At 43.6% G+C, this 21,162-nt stretch overlaps 1 long non-coding RNA gene across 1 annotated transcript; it reads right to left on the bottom strand.

Annotated features, from left to right (window-relative positions):
* Positions 1-588: 588 nt before the first annotated feature.
* On the bottom strand, positions 589-19,258 carry LOC129166883 (uncharacterized). Its single transcript, XR_008565777.2, has 3 exons — positions 19,120-19,258; positions 15,048-15,185; positions 589-1,962 (listed from the first exon to the last, which is right to left on the bottom strand). It is a non-coding gene; the product is annotated as an uncharacterized lncRNA (long non-coding RNA).
* Between the last annotated feature and the right edge of the window lie 1,904 nt (positions 19,259-21,162).

Raw genomic sequence — 21,162 nt, 5'->3', positions numbered from 1 at the left:
AGCGAGCGTTTTCCAAACCCTGTCTCTCAGAGAGACTTTTCACTTAGAAAATGTTCCCTGATTATGAAACTTTGGCTGAATAGTGCTTGTTCCTGTCTCCAATGTGGCGACGCATCCAGGAGCCTGTCTGAGGAAAGTCCCAGAATCTCACATCCTCTACAGCTCAGGAAGCGCATATGATTACGCACAAGCGTGACGCGTCAACCCGATCTCACAGTAAGACCGGGTTGGACCTGTTCAGATTTACGCAGACAATCTTTACATTTAGAATTAGCTTACAGATGTAAAATTAATGCAGTAAAATATAAAGCTTTTTATTTAAATATCCATTCATTATTTTTCAAGCACAGAGAGCCGCATCAGTTGGATGGAAGAGCCGCATGCGGCTCCAGAGCCGCGGGTTGCCGACCCCTGGTTTAACTGATTAAATTGTCTCAGAATGAGCACAAAGTATTAAAAATGTACAAATAAACGGGCTGGCACGCCAATTATGTAACAATTAAATTTACATATTATTTAATGAACCATAAAATGTGAGATTCCCAAGGGAAAAATGAAATCAATCTTATAGATCTTTGGATAACTTAAACCAGAAGATTGAAACTTTTTATTGCAGGGATTATGTAACCACTTCATATTAACTCAGAGACAAAAGAGAGTCAAGTTTTAAAACTTTAAAGATTTATTACTAAACAAATTAAAACTAGACTAACTTTATACACTAAATGTGTGGTGTAACTAAGGTGAAGTAAGACTGAGGATGGTGTATGTGTGAAATGTTGTTCAGAACCAGCAAATCCAGAGAAACGATTAGTTCTGATGGGAGTGAAGATGATGTTTCGCACTAAGCTTGGTTGGAGATTTATAACACGCATTGAGACGCCATTCTGCCGGCCTACGTACCCTTTTTGGAAGTCCCGTTAGATCAGGAACGTCGAGGTCCAGCTTGACCTTCTCTGGAACCGAAGCCGGTAGGAAAAGCAGCGGTTGCCGACCAGACCAGTCTTGAGAAACTTCCGGGTCACGATAGTTTTATTGGCATCTAGTGTGACCCAAAAAGGGGGTCGTGATGGTTCAGCTTTTATTCTGAAAGGAACAGTTGCAGTAGGTGGAACATGCAACGGATTTTATCCAGCTTGTCGTTAGGTTCTTTCGGCTGAAGAGGAAAGTTACGGAATGGCCACTCCGACAATTTCTCTAGAACGCTTGAACTGAAGTTTAAGATGACGTGGGCATAGTTTTATAATTTGGATGTTTTGATTCACGGTCAAATCAAAAAGGGACATCAAGAAGGGATTTACCAAGCACCACCAAAACCACACCTCACGTCAGATCTGGGAGGCTCTGATTGGATCAGCAAAAGGAAATGTGTCATGTGATTCTTAACATTCCGTGGATGAGAATGTCTAGTGGAAATATTTAAAGTTATAAACTTATTATAACTACTGATCATAAGCATTGTCATTTCACAGATTGGTTCACATTTTATTATTGGACTAACACTTTGTTTGATTAGCTTTATTAAAAATAGAGTTCTTCTGATTTATTAGAAGAAAGAGTCCTTTGTCTTCATTCTTCTCTTGAGCTGGAAAGGAAGAAACAATTTAGGAACAGAGCATGAGACCTTGAGCAATATCTCATGCAGATTAGTTCTGTGTCAGAAACTTCTGGTTTTGCTTTGAGCAGAGTAAAACAGAGCAGGGCCTTTTAGGTCAGAAATGGACAATTCATCACGCTACACACATTACAGCTCAGTATTATTTCCTCAAAGGTTGTGGAAAAAATCCCAAATACAGCAACTGTTCCTCCAACTGTGGTCCTGGGGAAGCCATCGCACTTCTAATTCTGCTAGTCCTATTTCCTGAAGATGATCTGCATAGGCTTCAGCAGCAGACAGAAACTGTTGTCAACGGTGGACAGAAGATGGAAACACTGGAGGAAGATCAGAAGATCAGCTGAGCTCTGAGGGGGAAATAGAGGAAATTATAACAACAGTGTAAATTAATTTCTAAATCTGCTGGGAGAGAGAATTAAGCCAGGATGATTGGTAGCAACTAACGCTGACTCTGGCATTTACAACTTATAATGAGAGGCTTATACAAATCTGACATCATTCATGGCAGAATCAATTGTGTTACAGCAGATGAATAATAAATGTTTTTATTTATTTCTCAATGTGTGACCCAATTGCAGAATTAAGAGCGTTAACTGGAGATTTCAGCTGTTTTAAGTGTTTCTGTGTAAAAGTTATTTATTATTTTATATGTTGAACATTTGTTTCAAGTCAGTGAAACAGAGTTCACATCCTTCATGACTGATGAGCTAACAGCCCCAAAAATGGCTTTTTCTGAATGGACACACTTCCAGAGAGGATCACTGCCATCTTAACCCTTGGATTGGATTATGGAACATTTAAATAAAAAGCTATATTTTAAAAAAGAAATAATAAAAATACATTTTTAACGGGCACGACAGGATTTACGTTTACATCTACCAGCCACTAGAGGGCATCATTGCACTAAAAAGTCCACTCAGCAAGGCGAGGCGGAGACTGTTTAAAATGGCGGACTTGGCTGCTTAGAGAGGCTGAGCATGCACTGACGGCCGATCACCGGATACTCGGCAGCGTTTGAAGCTGATGGCAGCTCGTTAACAAACATCCACAAACAATTAAGACATATTTTCGCCTAATTTATTTACTGACAACGCAAAAAATAATCTGGTAAGTATAACTCACTCAATCTGGAGGTAAGTGAAGAAAATTTAAAAAGTTTACAAAATTATATTGACGAAGTTTTTGAGTTATTCGTTATGGGTCCGAAGAAATCAGCAGCTGAGCCTGAAACACCAGGGACCAAGAGGAGCCGTCCTCAGGACTCGCCTGAGGCCTCATCTCCCCGTAAGGACATATTAGAATTATTGGATTCTATAGATAAACGGCTTCTGGGATTTGAGGGGCGTCTTCATCTGCTAGAAGTTCTACACCAGGAGTTTCAGAACCTCCGTCAGTCTCTGGAGTTCAGCCAGGAGCAGGTGGAGCAGCTCGCTGCTGAGAACGCGTCTCTGCAGGAGTCCGTTTCTTCCCTGGAAGAGGGAATGACGCGGATCACCCTGGACAACAAGATTCTGAAGGAGACGGTTTTGGACCTTCAGGCCCATAGCATGAGGGATAATTTGGTGTTCGCAGGCCTGCCGGAGCAGGCGGGAGGGGCGGAGAACTGCGAGCAAACAATAAAAAACTTTCACCAGACCCAAATGAAGATACCCGAAGAAATGGTAAAAAACATCACCTTTCACCGGGTACACCGCCTTGGAGCTAAAAGAGTCGACAGCAGAAGATCTCATCCCATCGTGGCTAAATTTGAACATTTTAAGCAGAAGGATCTTGTTAAAAGCCACGGAAGAGAGCTCAAAGGGAAAGACTTCAGCGTAAATGAACAGTTCCCTAGGGAAATCCTGAATCAGCGCCGAGTCCTCTTTCCGCTGCGCAAAAAGTTTATCCAGCATGGGAAGAGGGCTGCCATCTCAGTGGACAATAAACTTTTCAAGGAGCGAGGAGTGACTGACTGGCTGTATTTGCCCAACATCAGGTCAGACATTTATCATTCTTGTCAGGATTCACTGGGTTTGATCACGTCAGGATTAAACAGCTGCTAAATCCGTTTTCTAGATAAGATCACCTGTTCATCACCACCTCACACCCCTATCACCCTTTTTTTAGGTCTTTCTTCTTTTTTAACCTGTATCTGTATTTTCCTTTCCTCTTTACCTGCTTCTGTACCTTTACACCTGTATGGCACAACCACACAACTTTACAACACTGCGTCAGACTCGGCACACACACACACACACACACACACACGCGCACACACACACACACACACACACACACACACACACACACACACACACACACACACACACACACACACACACACACACACACACACACACACACACACACACACAAATATATATATTAAATCCACAGCACAATATCATAATTCATGCGTCAAATAATACAACCACAAACACTGTTGGATCTTTATTATTATTATTATTATTATTATTATTATTTATTTTTCTATTATTTATTAACATGCTATTTTATACATTTAGATACGTATTCCATCTTATTCACATGAAGGCGTCATATTTCTATGGGTGCACTAAGGTTTGTCTCATGGAACGTACATGGAGCTGGCTCCATAGAGAAAAGAATAAAGATTTTTGATCAGCTAAAGAGAGTGCAAGCAGACGTAATATTATTACAAGAGACTCGTAGACCTGCCACATCCGCAGATGAACTTAAAACACCAGAGTTTCCCAGCATGTTCTCTGTCTGCTATAACTCTAGGCAAAGAGGTGTAGCTATTTTAATACACAAAAAGCATCCATTTCACAGTATTGGTCACAGTTTATGATCTAGAGGGTAGATTTATAATGTTAAAAATATCTGTACAGAATCAAAGCTTATGTATTGTCAGCATATACTGTCCAAATATTGATCACCCTTCGTTCTTTCATAATTTTTTCTCTGTACTCTCCGAACACTTGGACTGTCCACTTATACTTGGAGGCGATTTTAATTTTTGGATGAACTCCTTAACAGACAGGCTCAGTACATCTGGGACTCAGCGCAATTGGCAATCCACTAATATAGTTAAACAGTACATGAGTGATTATGGGCTTTGTGATGCATGGCGATCTCTTCATCCTAACCGTAGAGAGTATACTTTTTTCTCGCACGTCCATCACTCTCATTCACGTTTGGATTATTTTCTAGTCAGCAGCTTATTGTTGGCTGACATTTCAGACACTGAGATACACCTCATAGTTGTCAGCGACCATGCTCCGGTTTCTTTAACTCTGGTAAACAAGAAGACAATCCCACCAAGCAAAAACTGGAGGTTTAATACATCACTGCTTAAAGATGAAGGTTTTATAGAATTTTTTAAAGGAGTGGGCTTTATAATAGAACATAATGACCTGCCTGGAACATCAGCATCTGTTCTCTGGGAGGCAGGAAAGGCAGTGATGAGAGGTAAAATAATCTCTTTCTCATCACAAGAAAAAAACAGAAAACAAACGTATTCAGGAGTTAGAGGAAATCATTAAGTCTTTAGAGGCATCCACAGAAGAAGAGTTAATGAGCAAATTACGTAAAGCTAAATTAGAACTTCATGGAATTATTGACAAAAAGACACAATTTTTAGCACAAAGACTAAGAATAGAAACCTTTGAACATAGTAAAAAATCCGGTAAATTTTTGGCTAGCCAGTTAAAAATAAATAAAGAGAAAACTACCATATCTGCTGTTAAAGACTCAACCGGGAATATAGTTTATGACCCTGAAAGCATAAACAACACTTCCAGAGACTTTTACCAAACTTTGTACTCACCACAGATAAACCCATCAGATAACGAGATCAATGAGTTCCTTGATAGGATAACACTTCCTAAATTATCAGACAGCCAAGTTACAGTCCTGGACTCGCCACTAACATCAGCGGAGCTCCAGGAAGCCCATAAATCCATGACTAATAGGAAAGCTCCAGGTCCAGACGGGTTTTCAGCAGAGTTCTACAAAGAATTCTGGATCATTCCGGCTCCAACATCTTTCAGAATGGTGAGGGATATTGAAGAGAGAGGCAGATTACAGCCAAACATGAATTCAGCCAATATTAGTCTCTTGTTAAAACCAGGCAAAGACCCTGCATTTCCTACCAGCTATCGCCCAATTTCCCTTATTAATGTTGATCTCAAAATAATTTGTAAAGCCCTGGCAAAAAGATTAGAAAAGGTAACCCCCTTCATAATACACCATGACCAAACTGGTTTCATCGAGGGTAGACAGTCATCCACTAATTCACGTAGATTACTTAGTTTGATAGATTTCTCTTACAGTAGAAACATAGAAACTAGTATATTATCTCTAGATGCAGAAAAGGCTTTTGATAGAGTTAACTGGAAGTTCTTATTTGCAACTTTACATACATTTGGGTTTGGGAACTTCTTCATAAACATGCTACAAACATTAAACAGTTCACCAACTGCACGTGTCAGGACAAACGACCAAATATTAGCTAGCTTCTGTCTTCAGAGGGGGACCAGGCAGGGATGCCCACCCTCCCCCTCACTGTTTGCTATCTTTATTGAACCACTAGCAGCAGCAATTAGGCAAACAACAGGTATTAAAGGCATTAAATGTAAGAAAATAGAACATAAGATCAGTCTTTATGCAGATGATGTTTTACTCTTTCTCCAGAATTCTCAATCATCTCTCTCTCATTCAATAGAACTGATAAACTCTTTTTCAAAAGTTTCAGATTACTCTATAAACTGGTTAAAATCCACAGTTCTACCAATTAATTTCTCTTTTGTCAATTTACTTAATACACAATTGGAGTCAGGGAATATCACATACCTGGGAATTAATGTCTCTCCCAAGTTAGTAGATCTAACCAAACTAAACTACATCCCACTTTTAAGGAAAGTGGAAGATGATCTTGCAAGACGGAAATCCTTACCGATATCACTCATGGGGAGAGTTGCTACAATTAAAATGATGGTCTTACCCAGAATAAATTACTTATTTTCAATGATCCCAAACAAACCACCAGCTGATTTAGATCTCTGGACTCCTCAATTACCAAATTCCTTTGGCCGGATAAACCTCCACGAATTAGCTTAAAAACGCTTCAGAAGACCAAAGACAGAGGAGGACTGTATCTACCCAACTTTAATTATTATTTCTTAGCCAACAGGCTGCAATATATACCAAGATGGTTGCAAGATAACCCACTAGATGAGTCCTGGTTAGACATAGAACGGAAACTTTGCAATACGATAGAGCTTTCAGACTTACCATTTATTAGCTCAAGCATAAGAAAACATGAAGGCTTCAAAAATATTTGTATCAGCACCTCTCTGACAGCATAGTGGGAGTATCTTAAAATGACAGTCTTCACTAGTACCATGCAGACGCACACCTATCTGGAATAATCCTGATATTCAAAAGGGATTCAAAAAGGATTCAAAGTCATTTATTGTCATATTCTCCACATGTGCAGGACATACAGAGAAATGAAATTTGGTTTCAGCACACACAATTCAAAGATCAGACATACGTGGGTAAGACACAACAAGAATTGGTGACTGCGGTCATTCGCAACATGAGTCGCGCTACCTTAATAGATAGATGAAAAGGGTGTTACATGAGGGAAGTTCAGGGAGGGAGAAAAAAAAGGCATTAACAGGGTTACACCAGCAGGGTGTAGCACTCCAATGCAAAAAAACACCCGACATGTAAGCAACAAACGTCACAGTTCACAACATGAGACCCGGTAGGTAGGGGGGAGGTGCTGGGATCCTGGTTCCTCAGCGGGGGCGGCCTGTGTGGCGCTCAACCAGCTGGCTCCGCAGGTGGGAGGGAGGTCATGGGGAAGCACAGAGAGTAGTGAGTCCTTAGCTTGATGACCTCGGTGGAGACCTCATTCTGAAGGCGGGGGGGGGGGGGGGGGGGGGGGGGGGGGGAGGTGGATAGAGATTCACAGCATTTGTCTGCATTCCTTCCAGCGTGGGGGTTTTGCATGCAACTCCAAGGCTGCTTATGGCGTCAGATTCGATAACAGAAACTTTGTTCGGGTCAGACAGAGATAATTTTTCCTCTCTGCCTTAAGTCTGTATTGATCATTCAAGTCCTCCAGTGAAGCCAATTCAGTGATTAAACATCTCCACACCGTCCGGTGACCCTTTCCGAGATGTTATCAATCCTGCGTGCTAACACCGGTAACGCAGCTAAGACATTGTCCAGCTTGCGATTCACCTCGAGCAACGTCCCAGTCTGTGAGGTATCCACACGGACGGTGCCGTCCATGGTTGCGGGTCGCCCTCCAATCGCTCCCGTCATCCCAATTTTGCGGAAAGCCAGATATCCTCCCACTCCAATCAGAAGAAATCCAACGGTCATCAGGCCAAATATCCACATATCTTCGACGTCCTCAATGGGCAGCTGAGAGAGACAGATGACATTCCACTTTTTCCAGGAATCGAACATATATCCCGCTGCATGTGTCCCCTGAGGACAAGCGTGAGCCCCCTCCTCCATTCTCATTGTAGAAAAAAATCTTATCAGTCGCGTTGAATGACCAATTAATTAAGTCAATGTTGAAAAATAAAAGGTGATTGCAGAGGAAATGCAGAGAAGCGCTCTGTAGGCAGACGGGACAAAAAGAGCCTTGGGAAAACACAGATAAGGGAGGAAAAGGCAGAAGTGTCTGCTCCCGTTTGCAAAATAATAAAATGATTAACCTTCCGCACTGGAAAAATAAAGGAATCCTATACCTGGAACACATATGAAGGATTGGACTTCATCCCATTTAATAGAATAGTCTCCCAATTTGGAATTGATAAGAATAGCTTTTTAGAATACCACCAAATTAAATCTGTAGTCAAACAAAAATTTAAGCTCAATAAAATTACAAACACCACCAAGGGTATTAGACTTCTATAATCTCAAACCCCCAAACTACTGTCTAAAGTATATGAGACACTGTCCAAAATAGACGATAAAATAGCAATCCCTATTGAAAAATGGGAGGTGGATCTATCAGTCAGCTGTGACCAGAACTTTTGGTCCCAAACTTGTTTAAAAACTTTTAAAATGATCAGACACTCCAATTTACAATTAATTCAGTACAAAATTCTACACAGAGTACACTATACAGGTCATCAGATGTTCAAGATGGGGTTTGTGTCGTCTGACACCTGTACACACTTCACAAACAACATTCCTGACAATTACATTCATGCACTGTGGTCCTGTCCACCTGTCCAGGAATTTTGGGGTAGAGTATGTGAAGACCTGTCAAAGTCTCTGAAATGTCATATCCCAACCACCCGCTCTCTTTGTTTACTGGGAAACCTGGACGATGTCCCGATTGAAACATCTTTGGTTCACGTGGTTCTGACTGCCATATGCATCGTTAAGAAAACTATCCTCTTGAATTGGAAAAATAGAGAAACTCTCTGCATTAACCAGTATAGAAATCTTATGTTAGATCATACACTTGATTTAGCCTCTGCTTCCACTTCAAATCAATCTCTCTAGGCTCCTTTGATCGGTTCCATCATTTAGCGATGATGGGGGACCGTTGATGTTGTCCTGCGGGATGATGTGGGTGGGGGGGTGGAGGGACTGAGTTTGGAGTATCCGGATGTTCCCTGGGGGTGGGTTCACTTGGGATGTCTGGGACTGGGGGGCTGTTGCCCCCCTCTGGAGGTGCTTGGGTTGCCTCTGGGGGTGGACTGCTGGCGGTTGTGAGTGGGGCCCCTTGGAGGTCTTGGTGGCGGTCATGGGTCACTGCCTGGCAGCTGCATTGCCCCTGGGTGGGGGACTCGGGGTGTTGGGGTGGCCGGCCCCGTGTGGGGATCTGGGCGGGGCCTTGGGGCTCGGGTCCTGACATGTACTGTATGCTGCCGGGAAGAAGGCAGGAACATGCAGCAGTGCCTGGCCCGGGTTCAGGGGCCTCGGGTAGACCTTGGCTCCTCTGCTGTCCCATCACAGGGGAGGGGGAGGTCAAGGAGGGGGAGGACCCAACCTTACCTGGATGTCCTATGTCTTATATATTCTGGAAGTTGTGCAAATGCAGGGATGGGCATAGATATTCTGCTGGGGTGGGGCTGGGTTGGTGCCCTCGGACTCCGTGAGGCTCTGTAATGCTGCTGCTTTGGGCCCTGGCAGGATGGGCTGGGGTCTCCATGCCCTGGGTGGCAATTTGACAACAGAGGTGCCTATTGGGGCCATTGGGGGAGCTGGCTCCCTGGAGGGCTAAGCCCAACCAGCCATTCCTCCCCATCCCCGCATAGTTCTCTCCTCCTGCTCCCTCACCTCATCACACAAACATGCACATAGGATCTTGGGGGGTGGACAAGTCAGGGAGTGCGGGTATGAACCCCATTTCCACTTTCCTGTGGCATCCTGCCCCCCAATTTTATTTGCACCTTATACACTTCCACCGACGACATTCCACGCAAACACACACTTAGGGCCCTGGGAGTGAGCACATTCAACGGCACTTGGCAGGAGGATTTCTCAGCCTCCTCCCGAGTGCCGGTTTCCACTTCTAATTTTAAACTGCACTTAGACACAGAGGGCTGTGGGTGCAAGTGGGGTGGTGCGGTGGCATCAGCTGGCATAGGCCAGACAATGCCCGCACTGCCCGCTCACCACAGCCATGGAATACACCTCATTAACACACATCACTATATTGGAGCAGGTGGAGGGAGACTAGGGGTCTTTGCACACTTTAGCACACCTCTGTTGTTGCTTGGCTTCCTGGGGCTGGAGGCTAGGAGGGAGATCTGGCCGTCTGGTTTGGGTCTGGGGTGGTGGGTTGCTGTGCTCAGCGTTGGGCGGGGGAGCCTGCTCATCAGCACCCAAGCAGAAAGGGTCAAATTCTGGTAACTGGTGATGGTCGTACCCCATGTGCAGCAGTACCGGGACCAGAGTGAATAGGGTGTGTATGGGGAGCATGCGTGGATGTCCGGCTGTATGTGCATGTGTGAGCATGAGGGAGGGAGTGTGTGACTGTGTTTGTGTATGACTGTATTTGTCAGGTGGGGCCTTTGACTCCTCCCCTCTCCTGGGACTTCTTTTGATGATATAGATCTTCGTCTCCCCTCCCCCTGCCACACCTGGTGTGGAGTGTGGTGCCTTGGTCTGCCTGAGTGTTCATGGCTCCTGGGTCAGGGGGTTTAAGATTTTTGGCGTCTGCCTGATCAATCCCGGTGGCGGCCTGGTGGGGTCTGGGTCCCTGGGCTCTGCTGGGTCCCCGGCGGGGGTGGTCGCCCCTAGGTCCCAGGTCGCTGGGTCCCGGGCTCGGCCGGCTAGGGGGTGGGAGGCTGCGGGCGGGCCTGAGGGCTTGCTGCTGATGTCTCCCGGGACTCTGCCGGCTGCTGGTTGTGGCCCCCTGGAGCGATCCTCTGTGCCTCTCGAGGGGAGCGGGAGCCTTTCTGGTTGCAGTCTCCTTGGGTTTCCTGTGTTCTGGGGCAGCGCCTGGATCTCTGGGACTTGGAGCTACCCCCGTCTCCTACGCATCTTTGGGGGGCAGATCTATGGTCCCTCACACTCTCTATTGGACGCACCTATAGATAAACCTTACATAAACAAGCGCATGTACACACACAGGTGCTCACATGGTGCTCTCAAAAGTATGGGCTTGGGCACGTTCAACACAGGTCTTAAGACTATGGTGGGCACTAAATGCACTGTGATTTAGTTAAGCAATGTTGATTATATATTTCTTCATCAGTGATAGCTTGATCTTGCTGTATTGTTGTTGTGTCTCATTTTGTTTGCTTTTTTTTTTCCTTTTTTTTCTTGTCTCTTTCTGCAGGTCTAGAAGCAGACTCTTGTTCATTATTGTTTATTTTTGTGGAACCCCACCCCCTTCTCCCCTCTCTCCCCACCTTTTGTCTTTTCCTTTCTCTTTCACCTCTGACTCCGTATCTGGTCGGAATTACAAAGCATTCAAAAACAATAACAAAGTTTTAAGTATCAGGCGTGACATTAAAAGCAGACGCTTTGATGCTCCACCTGAGAGTAAATCTTTAAGGCTTGTTACCAGCATTCAGACATCAATTCTGTTTGCTTCACAGCAAGACAGGACACGTTAAAGAAAAAAAAATAAAAATAAATAAATGGCGGACTTGACAAGTCAAGCAGCTGATTCTGAGCCCACAAGATGTTCTAACAGTAAATAGTTTTGTAAAATAAATGTATTAGTAGAAATGAGTCCTTATCCTGTACGATACTGATAAATCTCAAAGTACGTGACTGGCGTGGTCGAAACACCCATCATTACTTTTCATTTAAATTGCAGTACAACATATGTGTGATCCAGGGCGTAAGGCAAAGTGGATTAGAAAATACCGTTTTTAGCCCCGTTAACTAGCATTACTTTTTTCGTTCTTCTGGGGACCCATGAGCCAACCGGAAAGGGAGGAGACTTAGGCTCCCTATTCAACCTTTAACCCTTACTTCACACTGGAAGCATTAGTGGTGCTAAACGGCATTACAACTTTGCTGCTTCAAATAAAATCTATAATAGTCTATGGGGGTGATTCAAGCCAGCTGTAATGTGGAAATTGTCAGGCACATCTGAGAAAAGGCGCAGCTAAAGATAGAATCGGGTTCTAATTTAGCAGCGAGCAGCTTCTGGGACATCAATTTTCACAGTTAACATAGGGCTAGCCAGTAAATCACACATGGTTTCAGTGTAAAGCCCTAGGTAATTGTCAAAATAAAAGACTATTGCAGCGATGCGATTTTTGTCACACGTGCCAGTGAATGAAGCCGAGGTGAGGCGAGGATCCAGACCGGGGAGGAAACAGGCAGACAGGTAGGCATTCTTACACTTATTTAATATGAGACACGCTGGACAATGAAATAATGATCCGACACAAGACACAGAACAGAAGGGGTTTAAATACACCAGGGCCGGGAGCTAAGGTGATTGGGAAACGAGAGGCAGTTGGGAGCAATTAATGGAGACACAAGGCTGAACAAAACGGGGTGACAGGACAGGGTGTGACAGATTTCATATCTATGTAGATTACATCAAAACATGTGACCTAATGGCTTACTTCCAGCACCATTCAAGAGGAGCAGCGGTGTGTATTAATAGCTTTAATCCTGGCAGAGGAGCGAAACAACATCATATATGACATCAAACAGCGATATTCTTTTTGGTTAGTGGCGGAAGGCATAAAAAAAAGGAAAAACGTGACCTTTGAAGAATCAAGTCATTTTGTGATCTTGCGAGTCCAGTGAGGAGCATGGCAGGGAAGCTGCCCCGTGGCTGAGATTCTCCTGGTGTGTACTGGCTCACAGCGACACTCGTGAGTAAACTGTTCCACTGCTCTTCCACGCCGCTGATGCCTCCAGTGTGAAGTAGGGGTTCGATCAACTAGTACAGTGTCGTTTTCAAACTTATAGAGCCAGTGCCTTGTAGTAAACAAGAAAAGCCAACGTCCACTAGGTAGAGATAAATATCCATTAGAGGTGGGAAAAATGATCGATTCTAAGATGCATCGCGATTCAGCCGTGCATGATTCCGCATCGATGCAGCAACGTGACATAATGAGATTTTCTCCCTATGTCTATGTCTATGCGAGGACAATAAAGTTTTGAGGTTTTACAATTACTTCTGGGGGCAAAGTTGCAATGACATGCGCACTGCGTTGCCCTAGCGCCAATTTAAAACAGAAAAGGCAGACAGGGATACAGGGATACAGGGCCAGCCCAACATTACCAGTAATCAAAGATGTACCCGTTACATTTAAATCAGATGTCTGGGCTAATTTCGGTTTTGGGATCCTGGATGTGAAAGAATCACTTAACACAGTATTTGTTTACTATTTTTAAGTTCAGTAATATTCTATCTTAAAGCTGCTCTACCGAAAACATTATTTCTTATATTATTTAAGTAATTATAGGCAGCACACTTTAAAAATTATTGCTCACTATAGTGAATAGATGAATGTTGTTTTCAGGGATTTCGAAATCAAAAAGCAATTGAAAACTATTCTACTGCTTTTATTAAGTAATGAAAATTTTTGTGTGAAGAATCGTGATGCATTTCAGACTCAAATCGAATCGTTAGGCAAATAATCAGAATCAGATCGAATCGTGAGGAGGGTAGAGATGCACACCACTAATATCCATACATTCTGGGGCAAAATGTATTTAGAAATACGAGGATCATGCCATGCTTAAGGACTGAATAAAATAACTAAAGTAGGAAAAAATAAATTTGGGTTTCAAAGCGTAAGGCAAAGCCACTTCTGCCTCAGACAGCAATGTGTCAGTGTTCTGATGAAGAACAGAATAGTTATTTAATATAAATGCCTTCTGACACAGAGCAATGGCAGCCAAGCATCAGCTGATGAACTGGAATTAATGTCATTTGGAGGAGAGCTGCAGAAACATCCAGACACAGACAAGGCTTTCCTCCATAAACCTATGTAGACAATTAGAAATCAAAGAAGCAATTTCAACTAGTGTCCTCCAACATAAACGACACCCAAACACCTTTTGGTTTTCTCTATTATGAGACAAAACGGGTAGTTTGTGAAAAGCCTGCAAGGTTTTAAAAGGCACCATGGCAACCAGCTCTAATCCTTTCCTGGAGCTTCTTCTACACACAGGACTGCTCATGGAGAGGCAAAGGGTCTGCTGGTGGCTCAGTCCATTAAAGTACAGGTGGAGATGAGGAGACTGGAGCATGTGAGTGCACTATACACTAATATTGAGGCTATAATTGATATGGATCAGTCTGGGCATGCAGGGTGAAATTGGTTCAGCTGCTATGTCGAGAGGGCATCGCCTTCATTGGTGAAGGATAAAAGGTTAAAGGTAGTTGGGCTCCTCAGTCGGACTCCATAATGTGACAGTAAATGTTATTTTAGGAGATTGTTTCTTATAGTGGCTGAGTTTTGTGAAGGAAGAATCGCTGGAGACATAAACTTCCTCTCATCAGCGTTTGCTGGCTTGAATACTCTGACAGCAGCAGACACCTCCTAATCTCCTAAACTGGTTATGAAAAGCAGCAACTGACAGGCTGTAGTGAGATGACATGCCACTGGGGGAGGTCTTCAGGAAGCCTTTGAAGTATTTATGAATGCCGAGAGTGGAGGTTCGTGGCGTCGTATGTTTATTGATGTAAGTTAACTGGGAGTTCAAATGTTCTAATGTGGTAGTAAACTGGGAGGAGGTTGGACTGAAAGCAGCCAAGGCATCATTTGCGCACTAAACTGTACTAGTGACCAGGGGTCTCATTTATCATAAATTGCATAGAATCCTTACTAAAACCGTACTTCAGCTCAGCAAAAAAAAAGTACTTACCCAAGTAGGTTTGTGATCTATCAAACATGGAGTACGCACAGCTGCACGCAATCTACGCTTCATAAATCGGAGACTAACGAGAATGTTTCTCAGCTTCCATCTTTCAGTTCTTTTTAAAACACAGAAAAGGTTTATTTACCTGCAACGTTTCGTTTGCGGCTGCAAACATCATCAGGCTGATGCCGATGGTGGCGTCACTTCCTTCTTTTATCCGCGGGCAGCAGAGGACGTTGTCGCACAAAAATAAACAATAATGAACAAGAGTCTGCTTCTAGACCTGCAGAAAGAGAAAGAGAAAAACTTTTAAAAATTTAAAAATGGGACACACAACAATACAACAAGATCAAGCTATCACTGCATCAACTTGATGAAATATACAGTCAACATTGTTTAACTGAACAATCACACGATGATGAATCATAGTGCATTTAGTGCCAACCACAGCCTTAAGACATGTGTTGAACGTGCCCAAGTCCATACTTATGAGAGCACCATGTGAGCACCTGTGTGTGTACACACGCTTGTATATGTAAGGTTTCTCTATAGGAGCATCCAATAGAGAGTGTGAGGGGCCACAGATCTGCCCCCCAAAGATGCGTAGGAGACGGAGGGAGCTCCAAGTCCCAGAGATCCAGGCACTGCCCCAGAATACAGGAACCCCAAGGAGACTGCAACCAGAAAGGCCCTTGCCCCCCGCGAGAGGCGCAGAGGATCACCACTGGGGGTCACAACCAGCAGCCAGCAGAGTCCCGGGAGATATCAGCGGCAAGCCCACAGGCCTGCCCGCAGCCTCCCACCCCCTAGCCGGCTGAGCCCGGGACCCAGCGACAGTTGAGAGAGGCAGATCAGGTTCCACTGTTTCCAGGAGTCCTTGATATACCCAGCTGGCTTTATCCCAGAGGGGCATCCGGGAGCCCCTTCTCCCATTCTCATCGTTGAAAAAATGTTGTCAATCGCGTTGAGAGACCAACTGACTAGACCCATTTTTAATAATTTTCAGTTTCCAGAAAAAATGCAGAAAGCGCCGTACACACAAAGACAGGACAAAGAGCTTTGGGATGAGGAGGGAGGGAGAGGAGAAAAAAAGCGTCTGTACTCTCCAAAAGCCTGAAGGCGAAGTAGGAAAGAAATAGGCTCTTTTACAACTCTGTAGGCTACAGACTGCTGATCTCAGTGGCATTTTTAAAAATGTTTTACAGTTATGTGATGGAGAGAGTCCTAACAGCAAGTCATCAGTGTAACGTTTTGTTATGGAAAAATTTATGTTTATTAATTCTTGATCATGGACTCAACCAACTGGACGTAATATGTACTGCTCTATGCCTCTCTGCATGCTCACACACACACACACACACACACACACACACACACACACACACACACACACACACACACACACACACACACACATTCTTGTCCCACTCATATGCACACACACACACACACACACACACACACACACACACACACACACACACACACACACACACACACACACACACACACACACACACACACACACACACACACACACACACATTCTTGTATTCATACACACAATGACCTCACTCCTTTCTTATCTTCCTCTCTATAAATAAAGTCTGTGAACAGATGTTCGGGGGCATTTGCTTCAGCATCTTGCCACAGTTATATCTGTTTGACTTGTCTGCTCATTGTCTCCTTCTCTCTTCACTATAGGTAACGGGTTATTGATAAACATATTGATAAAATCCATGACACGTTTCATAAAGGATGGTTGATAGCAAGATCTTTACACAGTTAAACTGGTAAACAGGCGAATAAACCACTGAGACAAACAGACTCAAATAAGACATTTTGAGTATCAAAATTCACCTTTAATTCCTCAAAGGTGATGAGGTTATCCGTCATGCTTCCATGCAACAGAAGACAGTTTGCAGTGAGGTTAGGTGTCAGGAATGAGTGAAAACAGGAAAGTATGAGAGCCCACTGCTGTGTGTGGAGGGATTAGCAGGTATCTGGAACACCGCTGTCAGTTTGATGGAGGTCAGTTTTATCACTGATCTCTGCTGCTGCTGTCTGCTGAATGTAGGTTAGAAAACACGTCAGTTTACACTCAATGGTGAGCTTTTTTAACTTCAAAAATCTGATTTTTTGTTTCCTTTCTAAATGTTCCTATTGAGCCCCATTCCCATCTGTACCGGGTCGGCCCAGGCCGGGTAGCCCCAGTCGGCCCCAGCCTGGCCCGGTTGTTTCCACACATCCTTGCTTAGGTATGCAAGGAATGCAGTCAGAGACACTTTCAGCTTCTGGGTAATCAGCATGATAATGAATGATAATGAATTGAGCATGCCTTAAGCTCATGTGGGCTGATTCTACCCACCAATCAGAGGCTTGCTCTAATGGAAGGTGTGAATTTGCTGTCAGCAGTGGGTGTGCTGGCCCTGGTCGGCCTGAAGCAGACCCCCCTTGAGAAGAGGGCTGAGAATGAGCCTTGGTTGGCCCGGGAAAATTCCAGGCCACCCAGATATGTAAACAACCTACGCTGCCCGGCCCGGGCCGACCCGGTACAGGTGGGAATGGGGCTTTACTTCTCAGTCAAGAGCACAACCACCTAAGGCCGATGGGGTCATAACTCAGTCGCTTCTGAAGATACTGCAAACACAGTCTCACCCCTTCTTTCCACGGGAGCCGTCAGCAGCACATTACTACAGCAGCACATCTTGCTCGCGTAAACTGCTGCTTGGCCCTTCCCAAGAGACGCGAAGCAGCAGGGGAGCAGCTGTCACCGACAGAGCACGAAGTCGCACGAGTGACTTCGTCAGTAAACACAACAACAAGCAGGAGAAAACTACAACATGGCTCCAAAAGGTTTGTGTTTTATGTTCTGTCCGTTTTATAATCGCCAATACGGACCTGAAAAACAAAGGAGACCGCTAGCTAGGTGATAACTTCTCACGGGGCCGCACATTTAGTAACTGTTTTTAAAAGTAAAGCAACCGGAAGGCAGTACGTTTCTTTATTCTGAAAATCTCGGGAGCTTCGCTCCGTTTTCGTGTCCAATTTCCTGTCTTTCCTTCCCCAAAAATGTCGAACTTGACCCGTTTCAGAGGCGTCGCGCGTAGAAAATAGAACTGGCGCGTAAAGGTCGCGACATGCTGCTCCCGAGACGCGGCCGACTCGCGCTGCTGACGGCTGCTAACGGCTCTGGTGGAAAAGGTTCTGTTGACCACAGCGGTTCCTATCAGCAGCTATGACGTGCTGCTGCAGTAACGTGCTGCTGACGGCTCCGGTGGAAAAAAGGGGTAAGAGCCAACGCATCATCTAACATCACATTTATTATTTTCAGTATTTGAGAAAAATAACAACAAAAACCAAAATTTTCAATATGAAAATACCTTTTATTTTATTTTTGTTAAACTCCAGTAATAAAAGAGGTGGGTGATACCAGATTTGTTTTCCAGGAAATGTCAAACATTTCATTTTAAACGAGATGATATTTGAGCTCTTAGATAATTTTCTAAGACGTAAGCGCTCCACCGCGTCCTCTCAGTGGACAGAAAATATTACAGCACTTGGCATTTCATCTTTGCTATGTTGATGTTATTTACAATGGTGTGCAGCAGTGACCCAAACTTGAACATCCAGACCACCCATCCAACCTCCAGTGGCTGTGATGAAAATGCCACAAATAGCCATTATGTTGAATTACAGCCTACAGAATGTGCTGTAATGAAGAAGCCAAACAATTAGTCATGTGTGTATTATTTCCTTGACAAGGCTTTTAGGATGAGGAAAACCGGGTTGGTGGTTAGCTACATTAGCTTGTACACATCTGGTTGCGGTTTTGACCTTGACTCATCATACAATTAGTGTCTTTTCCTTCTCTAGATTATTTCAGTCTGACAGCTTGTCTGGGAGATAATCCAGCTATTTCACGACCTCGGTGACTCATCCCTTTCTATGTCCACTCTCACAAAATAAAAACACGAACACGTCATCAACACACACAAGCAGCCCTGTTCACACACTGCAGGAAATGGACCTAAAGACATTCTGGGTAGCCCCACTGAGATCTTTGTTTTTGCGTTTACTGCACCTGTGATCTCAAAAGACATAAACTCACTGAGATAATGAGAGCTCAGCCAAGACTGATGGCTGCAATCACCTCGGCACAAAAAAAATCTAGTGTTAAAACCTTCATACAGAGAGACAGATGGAAAATGTGTCACCTCGTCATCCAACGCTGGTATGTGGACGCCGTCTCCGCAGTCAATCACCTTCTGTTAGAAATGACAGGTGAGCTGACAAAACAAATTGTGTAGGCGGCGACATGTTGGTTGACAGGACACCACAGATTGTTGAGCAAACGAACAGGTGCAGGAGAGCAGGAGGGGTAACGGGAGAAGAAATAGCACAATTTTGTTAGCCCCCCCCAAACACACAGGATGACGTTGATGGGAAAAACCAGAACACAGAGGATCATTGTAAGGTGTTTGTGAGGTTTTCAAATGTGTACGTACAGCAGCCTCCCCATTGTGGGTACCAGAGCTTTGAAGGCAGTTCTACTTGCAATTATTTAGCTTAGAAATCAGAGGTGTGGCATGAGAGCGTGTGAAGACAGTCAGATGTGTGAGTGTTGGTAGCCCTGAAAATATATTAAAAAAAAAAAAATTTACTCACAAAAAGGAAAAATGAGCTGAAATATCTGGAGAAAGCTTGATGAACAAAATCAACACGGAGGAGCAGTAGCTAAAAATATGGGAACACAGCAGACCAGGCTGCTGCAGCGTAAGCTCAGCGTGTGGAAAGTTAGGTGGCTGTTGGTCAGGTCACATGTCCAGCTGTGGGTTAACTAATAGCAGTAATAATCAGCTTGTACAGAGAAGACGGGCTTAATGAAGGCTAAGCTTCCAGCTTCTATCAGAGGTCAACAGCTTAGCAGCAGGAGGCTAACACAAGGTCCAGACAACAGAGGACAACACATGGAAATCAATTTATCCATTTGAAGATTTAAAAAATTCTTGGTTTTTTAAAGTACCTGCAGGATAGTGCTTATCCAGTCTTCTGTATCACTACGTTTCTGCAAATGTGCTCCGGTCAGCCTAACAATGGGCGTTACTCCTCCATTCTGGTCTTCTATGAAGTTCGTCTGTGATTATGTGGTGTACAGCAATTTGGTCATCCATTGGTTGTAGGAAGATGCTAAACAAATATAGTTTTTGTTGTATTTATATAGGTGTATTTCTCATAGGTGAAAAATCTGATTATTTTTATTTAAAGACCAAGTTCACTCAATTTGCAGTGGTCTTTAGTATAAATGAATATCTTGTGAGTCAATCTCTGGGTGAAAAAAAGCTCTGGCGCTCCTGTTTTGGGAACTAGAAGTTAGCCAGAGCAGAGGGGAGCTTCAAACAGCAGGATTTGGAGTCTATTTTCTGATATTCAAACATCTCTCTCCTGATTATCTAACAGCAACACGACACTACCGCTGTCTCTGATTCGCGACGTTGGTGTCTTATCTTCACAAAAAACACAAGCTTGGAGGAGTCAATAACAGCATACTGTGCAAGAAAATCTTTAAGTTATTCAAATGATTGCTCAGTTGCTCCGTCAGTTTGGGTTTTTAATGGCAAGTGTCTGAAAAACGTTCATTATGAGATTGTTGGTTGGAATTGTTTACTTTTCGGTTCTTGTTGGCTTATTTTTGCTTGTTATTTTTTGTTTGAATACTTGGTACCTCAATTATTATGGAGCTAGGATTGGGACAATAGTACATGTAACTTGTACCAAGTTTTGTACCTTGTAACAGGTTTAGTAACTGTAACTTTTGTTTTGTAGCAAGTAATTATTGTTTTGCAATGTAACTTTCGAAATGTATACAGGAAACTTTCATTTTGTAACTTGCAGAAAAAATTCTTTGTACAAGTTTCAAATCACAATTGTCAAAACACACATCTCAGTCTACAGTTACAAAACTTAAGTCTACATGTACAAAACATTTTGTCTCATTTCTAGCTTTCTTCTCAAAGAACCAATGACAGGTTTTGTCATATCAGCCAATCATGTGTCTCGGATTTGAAATCCTGCTCTAATTCAAAATGTAAATTCTTTATTTATGTAACGTGAGGAAATACGGGTTACATCAGTTACATTTACATCAGTTTAATTTCTCTAAAAAGTGCAGCCATCATCTGGTAAAGCATGAGAATGTAAGCAAGTTTGGTTGTGAGCATTGCAACAGACATCTGCCCTCCTGACATGATTGGGCAGGA

The sequence above is a fragment of the Nothobranchius furzeri genome, chromosome 12 (assembly GCF_043380555.1).
Source record: "Nothobranchius furzeri strain GRZ-AD chromosome 12, NfurGRZ-RIMD1, whole genome shotgun sequence".
Taxonomy (NCBI): domain Eukaryota; kingdom Metazoa; phylum Chordata; class Actinopteri; order Cyprinodontiformes; family Nothobranchiidae; genus Nothobranchius; species Nothobranchius furzeri.
This window is presented reverse-complemented; position numbering and strand designations above follow the sequence as displayed.